This window comes from Dendrobium catenatum, unplaced genomic scaffold (assembly GCF_001605985.2).
Source record: "Dendrobium catenatum unplaced genomic scaffold, ASM160598v2 fragScaff_scaffold_414, whole genome shotgun sequence".
NCBI classification, from domain to species: Eukaryota; Viridiplantae; Streptophyta; class Magnoliopsida; order Asparagales; family Orchidaceae; genus Dendrobium; species Dendrobium catenatum.
The window spans coordinates 1,250,992-1,258,902 of record NW_021318876.1 but is presented as its reverse complement, the minus strand read 5'-3'; the positions used below and the strand labels follow the sequence as shown (position 1 = coordinate 1,258,902).

The 7,911-nt window shown below is 35.0% G+C and overlaps 1 non-coding gene across 1 annotated transcript; it reads right to left on the bottom strand.

Annotated features, from left to right (window-relative positions):
- Positions 1-3,360: 3,360 nt before the first annotated feature.
- LOC110101831 lies at positions 3,361-4,143 on the bottom strand. Its single transcript, XR_003700481.1, has 2 exons — positions 3,996-4,143; positions 3,361-3,474 (listed from the first exon to the last, which is right to left on the bottom strand). It is a non-coding gene; the product is annotated as an uncharacterized LOC110101831 (transcript).
- Positions 4,144-7,911: the final 3,768 nt, after the last annotated feature.

The window sequence follows — 7,911 nt, the reverse complement described above, 5'->3', positions numbered from 1 at the left end:
AGCAAACCAATTCAATTCTTGTTATGTTTAATCATATATCTTCAGAAGATTAATAAATAATATAAAGATCCTTTCATTATTCTCTATATTATTTCATTAATTGTCTTGACACAAAATTCTCTTTCATAAAAGATCATCATGGCATAAAATCATATTGGTCTCCGAAATTGATATAATTTTTTGTGATATCATAATCTTAAACATCATCCTTGTTCTTAAATATTTCATTTGATTCCTCTTAGTCTTCAAAACTCTATTGCTCTCCAAATCTCATTAGGTATCTCAATTAGATTCAAAATCTTAAATTTATGCATACTTTTGAAACTAACATCATTTTCCTTTTTTTAGAGAATACTATAATATATTTTGCTATATTGTTCGTTAAGCTCTTCAAACATAATTTTTCTTAATTTTTCAAAATAACATTTTCATCTTTCATTAAAGGCATGTCTTCATCATTAATCAAGATCCTATTATCTTCACTTTTAATGCATCTAATTTGATCAAAATCCTTAGATCTCTTATTCCTTACCTTAGATATTGCATACATCTCATTTTCTACTTCCTTAGTATCAGCTTTTGTTTTATTTATTATCATCTTTGTAAGACTCTTAATTTTCTTGTAATCATTGTATTCCTCATTAGTATTTGATTTATGCCACTTTTAAGTCTCATAGTATTCAACCAACTTAAAATGATAGAATTAAAAATAGATTTAGGTAAACTCCAGGACTTAAGCGCAATTCTTGCAAGAAATATTGCATCATTTAAAGGATTGGCACTGAGATCCATAAGGAATATTACTTGATTACTGGAATAGATAAAAAAAGAATGCACATTTTTGCATAATCGGTACCTCTCTCATTGTCAGTGAAGCATTTTTACATTGCAAATCATCTATTTGTTCCTCTAAGTTAGCCTGCAAAAGGTAGAAGAAGAAAGATTGGTCAAGATAGAAAAATTATTAATAAAGAACAATATTATAAAGTAGCATTAGCATCCCATGCAAAAGCCCCAAATATTAAAAGTTGGGTGCAGATATTCTCTTTCGGGTTGTATTATGGGTGGGAACTGTAAAAATGATTTCTCTTGGTAGAAAGAAAGGGATTCTCTTTCTAGGCTGGTGAGATTTGTTAAAAAATCTCCCTCTTCCGGTTCGTTGTCCGGTCCGATTTTCACAACCTTGCTACCCGACATGACAAAGCTTAATTAAATCTTTCTTGATACTCCATCACAGTGCCTAACTGTGTCAATGCAAAGAATTGCTCATGGTAATCCCCATCCTGCTTGGCTCGAAAACGCTTCAACAAGCAATCTTTAAACTCTTCCCACAAATGGATCAAGTACCTCGTCTCCCTCAATTGATACCATATCTGTTCCTTCCCCTAAAGACATAGAGTTGCTTCCATAAGTTTATCACCTTCTTTTAACCTGTTTACCACAAAATACTTTTCCACTCTATATATCCACTCATGAGCATCCTCACATTCAAACACCGATATTTTCAACTTCTTGACCTTCAGATCTCCTCCGCCCCAATTTCCCCTTCTGCCCCCCATGCCTCCCATGAAGCGAGCATTGGGGTCTCTCTACGGTTCCCTCTCCTCCCTTCTCCTTTTGTATCCCCCTCTTCTTTCAAATTCAGTCTGCTTGTTTTCTTCTTCCCATTCCCTCCTACCTCTAGATTCTCTATTTATACCCCTTTTCACTAGAGGCTCAAGGTGAGGTATTCTCTCATATTCTCCTAAAATTTCCACAATGTCTTCTTCTCTCAGAATGTCATTTTCCAGCCCTTGTTTCCGGCATAGCCGCTTTGATTTGAAACTCCAACATCTGCTTCATCATCTCCTCTAGATTCTTAAATCTTCCTTCCATCGCTGAAAAATGCTCATTCAATGATCCCACATCTATTCGCAGCTGCCCTACTCCCCCCTCCAACTTTTCTTTCAACGCCTCAACTCTTCTTTCGACCATCGGTCCCAATAAATTGCTTTGATACCAATTTGTTAGAACTTGAACACCAAAAATCAGCGAATAAACAATAAATTTCAGCAAACCAAACAAATTTTATTTATAAGAAAGCAAACACAAACAAACAAGTTACAATGATCATGTTTCGAGAGGAGGACATTCTCTCCCAAACTCTAGACGCCACTAGAATCCCTTAATAAAATAGTGGACATCAAGAACACTCACAAAATATGTCTGAAGAAAAACAATACCACCAAAAGGACTAATATAAATGTCCCTATTTTGCCCCCAAAACCTAAATTTACTCCATATGTTTCCCCCACCTTCTCCTTTGATAAGTGATCCACTCCTTTAATTCTCCTCCCTTTTCAACCCCCTCCTTTAATTCTCCTTCCTTCTAACCCCCTCCTTTAATTCTCCTCCCTTTCCCTCCACTTCTGGACCCACTTTCTTGACCACCCGTCCATCAACTTCTAACATAGAAGAATTGACATGTCATTAAGAAAATTGTTGAGTACCTCTTTTTGTGAACATATATTCTTTTCAACTTCTAGCTTGTTTATTTCTTCTAGCAGCTCAACCTGCATATCAAGCATAAAATATACCACGCTGATTAAACTTCTAATTTTCTTAAAGATTCATTTCATCTCATACATGTCAATCAGAATAAAAAAATAAAAGAGAAAGAGAGAGAGTGAGAGGAAGTCGTCAAAAGAGTTTGACTTGGGGTATTTTTTGGTTCCAGGGCAGTGTTCATGAAAATGAGATTCCCACCTTAACATAATGAAAAAGAGTATGATTGTCAAAGTCAAAATTAAGCCAAGAAGGCGTCTTTGCACATTGTTTTACTTCATATTGAGGTTTCAGCCGAATTTAACTTCAGCAATGGATGATATAAATAATTAGATTTGGCCTCATTGTTTTGCAACCCAACAAGATAATTTAGTATTCCATTCATGTAGAAAACCGTTAATGTATAACTAGAAGCTTTTGTGTGTCCCACACGGCAAGAAGTTATTTATTGATGCACTAAATACATCAAGAAATAAATTGAAAAATGACATGTGGCCCATTGATTAAAAGAGATGGTTGTATAGATCAAGAATTCGAGCTAATGCTAATCATTCCCAAAAATTAAAAAATAAATATGAATGATCTACAATAATTCATCAACTATGACCAATACATTTTAGGCAAAAACTTACACATTTTTCTTCACAGATGCTACGCTTCTCCTGATCTAAATCTGATTCTGAAACTCCGACACTTTGACTGTCTGCATTACTTGGAGCCCCAATGTGATGGTTCTGCATAGAGTCATCAGGTTTGGTTTGATTAACATCTTCTGCAGTGAATATAGAAGCACTGTGTTTGGTTTGGTTTCCTTTCTTCTTCTTGCCTTTCTTCTTATTTTCACCCATTTATTCCAGCCCCAATATTACAGTTAAACAAAGTCTATACTCGTACGTTCAGACTCCTTGAGAACTTCAACTCTTATTTTACCTGAAACATTGTATATCTCTATCCAATCAATGGATGAGTGGTAGAAACAAATAGGAACATAAGAAGACGGGGATCTATTAATGAGATCTAGAAAAACAAAATTTGCAGCCAAACAAGAATCACCAGCTCATTTAAGAAATCTGATGTCAACAGATCGCAGGGTATGCAAAGGTTTAGTAACAAAATTAACCATTTTCTCCTAATTTTTTCATAGCCTATACCACTAACACTAAATCAAACTTTCGTTGTAAACATGACAATGAACAGTGTGCTAGATGTTACATGGCCCTTAGTCTTCCAAAAAAGGGTCAAGGGTTCAAATTCCCTCCAGAAAGGGCCACCTAAAAACGACGAGAGGAAGAATCCAGCGTAGATACGTATCAAAGAAAAGGGTTACAAAGAACGGCACTTTTCAGGATCAGAGATCCAATACCTGCTAGATGAGAGATAGAACAATATGTAAAAATCGAGCGTGGATAAAAACCGGATAACCTAATTTCAATGTTCGTTGAAAACTTAACCTAGAGGTCCGGAACATCGAAGAAGGAATCTGAGATCTATTCAGCGGGGAAGGATGCCAGAAGCTAGATCGCGGTTTGCTTTTTGATCTGTAAGAGGAGGAGAGCTGAACTTCAAGAACATGCCGACGAAAATAGCGGGATAACGGCTTTATAAGGGCATTTCCAACCGAACGGCAAATACTTGTTTGCCGTTCTTGCTTTGCTCCAACCGATCTCTATTTTTGACGTCATTTGATCGCGGATGAACAGTGCGAGGCCAATATTGGCGTCGCACTGTTCATCTGCGGCATTTTTTTCTCTCTACCGAACAGCTTGGGAAGAAAGGCGCGAACGAAAACGACCATTTTAGCGGCAAAATGGCGTTGGATTGGAGATGAAATACGGCATTTTTTGATTTCCCTGCATTTTGGAGTGAAAAATGACATTTTCGGTTGGAGATGCCCTAACTTCGGATTTCGCTGGGCGCTTCGGTAAATCTCTCTTCTGAAAAAATAAAAATAAATTAATAAGTAAATAAATATTATATGTGTTATATACTTATATGCATTGGCATTGTGCGCCTAAAAATGTCAACGTATGTTCAAATAAAGTTGTACCTCTCCAAGTGTCTAATGAACATAACCTCTTCATGATAACTATTTGGAACAATCATTTAATAAGAGAATAATGATGTAATTTCATCGAGAGAGTAAGCCATAAAACTAGTGCAAATCCGGCATACAACAAGTCAGCCCAATAGGTTAGCATCTTCATCTAGTAAATTAATGTAAATTGGCAACTCGTCAAGCGTTGCCCACTCCTTCCAATGAATCAAGAGTTACAACAAGCATGTGAAGTGATATTCCAATAGGAGAGAAGTATGGATGGCTATCAATCTCTAAACATGCAGCTAAGAAGGTGGGCAGGATTCTAGCTGTCAAGGGCGCTTCCTCCTACTCTTTTGGGGTTTTATTTCTTGTGATGGATTCTTTGGCTTTATTAGAGGCCCTTGCCTCTCCTATTTTATGAAATCTCCTCCACCTATTACTTCTTTATTGGGTTGCCTCTTAAATCACCATCTTTTTGTTTACCTCCAGAAAAATATTGTCATCGGGTTCTTTCTCCAGTATCGACTTCCCGTACTTAAACTCTTCCACAACCAACATACATAAATCTAACCTTGCTGCCTCGCTATGGTCTATTAATCTTAATTGGAAATCATTGTTCTCGGCTAAAAAATCTTGTTCAGTGGAATATCTTCTTTCATATGTTCCTTTTGTTGAGAGTTCCATGTGTTTTCCTAAGGAAGAAATCTCAAAAGGATCCAAAAAATGTGAACTATCAATTGTGGGATATGCAATCGGTAAAGTGCCCTTTCTACGAAGCCCTTCTTGTTGTTGTGAAAAAGACCCAGCAGTTGAAAGGTAACCCTTGTTCAATGAGCGACGGTTTCTTTCTTTTCAAATTCTTTGCATTGTAAGATTTTGAGATGGTTTTATCAAATAGGCCACGATTTTTCTTTGGAAAGTAATTCATTTTTTATAAATTTTGATTGTTGGTTTTATTCATAAATGTGATGAGCTTGAATCACTCTCTTTATAGATTAAAATCCATGACATACCTCTAAGTTGTTGGAACACGATCACATTTCTAAAATAAATAAGTAAAATTGGCCAACCATTGGCGGTGGATGCTTTAAAGGCTGGAAAAAATATGGCTACATTTGCACATGTTCATGTTCAAATAAATAAAATTCTGTCTTTGTAGACTCTATACCCATTTCTTTATCTGGGAAGAAATATATTTTGAGAGTTCAATATGATTGGAAGCCTCTTCCCTACTCAGGTTGTGGTTCTTTGGTGCAACCACCAAATCTCTGCCCCATAAGTCATATTAATTTGCTTCAACAGAAACCTTCACCTCGAGGAGGAGCTGATGTCGAAAGCCATGTCCTCATGCTAATAGGCAACACAATTCATTTAACTTTGCTACTTCCATCTCTGAAAATCCTACAAGCAAAAATTCACAAAATCCTTATCTTCGTAACATCACCAAATCCCCTAAAAAAAAACTAGGAAAAGCCCACCTCAATTGCTTCTTCAAATGACCCTCCTTCAACCATGCAACTTTTCAACTTAAACAACCCTTCCTCATAATCCCTTCCTCCGCCTACTGATAACAACCCTCGTCATACTTAATTTTCTAACCAATTTTTCTGACTTGGCTCTTGCATTAACACTTCCTCATCCTCTTAAGAAACCCAACATTCTAACAATGTAGCAATTGTCCGTCAAGGAACCACCTATGTCAATTTTTTTTCAAAGAATGCAAGCACCACATAGCCTCATAATCCTCAAAAGGCCAAGAAGATGGCCACCAATCTTTCCAATGCCCAATAATGAAGTCTAATATTTCCTCTTGGTACACAAGATGCTTTAATGGCTTGGATAAGGTCCTTATCTGTAAGAATCTTATTTATAGTTTTAATAGTAACTTATTTTATATTCTAGAAGCCAAAATCAACCTTTCTCAATTGGAGGATGCTTGATTTTTGAACTCTCACAAGCTTGTCTTAAATGAATGAATAATTCGTAATTTTAATGCTTCTCATCCTGGAAGAATCTTATTGAAATGGAATGTTGATTTGCTTCATTTTCATCTCTTGTTTGTTAACTCTCAGCTTATTCATGGGGAGATAAAAAATGACAATTCATTTTTTATACTCTCTATTGTTTATGCCTTGAATGATAGTGCAGGCAAAATGCAACTTCGAAATTCCTTAAGAAATTTAAGTCTCTTTGCATCTTTTAATAATCTCCCATGTGTTATCCTTGGGGACTTTAATTGTTGTAGGGATGCATCAGATAAACTTGGGAGCAATAACATTTATCATAGTAAGATGTGGGATTTTAACATTATGATTTTTCACATAGGTTTACAAGACTTGTCTTATATGGGTCTTAATTTCACTTTGTTTAACAACCAAATTAACACTCTTATTCACATTAAGCTTGTAGGGTGCTCAATAATGAGGCTTGGTTTGATAACTTCCATGATTCCTTTTACAAAGTGGAAGCTTCCAGATGCTCGGATCACTCTCTTCTTTATCCACATTGATTTTTGTGCCATGTTTAATCGTTTATATAAAAAATATGGGGTTAATTGCCTTAATTACTGAGTTATTTTGTATTTTATTTTTTCTTGTTCCACATGGAGGAGACCCTATTTTCTATTTTTAATCTAAAACAAGGAAGTTTAAACATAATATCAGAGCTTTGAAATGTAGTACATCTATCATGCCTCAAAATCAAATTTAGAAAAATTATTTCTTTTATCTTTTAACAATATAACAATGACCATGAGCGTTATCTATTTATTTCATCGATAATATAAATTAGTAGTGAAAATCATTTTTATTGATAAAAAAATCAATATATATTTGTATTCATACTCCAAAATTATAGATAAATCACATGAGTTACATAATCACTGCATATAATCTATCTGTATGACTACAAAAGAACAACTAAATAAAATAACAAAATAACTTGGAGAATCCTATAACTGATCAATCTCACACTCTCGATCCTTTACCATGACATGGAATTATTTAAACTACATACAACGAGCTAAAAAATCAAGCATATTACTAAATCCTACAACTGAACTCAAAGTACGGTAAAGAAACAGTATGCATATCGTCAGTCAATTCATAACAATTGTAGTCACTATGATCATGTATCTATACAAAAATAGTAAACACATGCAATAACTGTAAAATAGTTGAATAGTATAATTACAGGAGCTAGTAAAACGGAGCAATACATAAACATTAAAATCGATAAAATCAGTAAACTAGTAAATCAGTAGATCAATAAATTAGTACGGAGGTAATCAAATAAGCAATAAACAATCATCTCTAAATCATATGTCATAG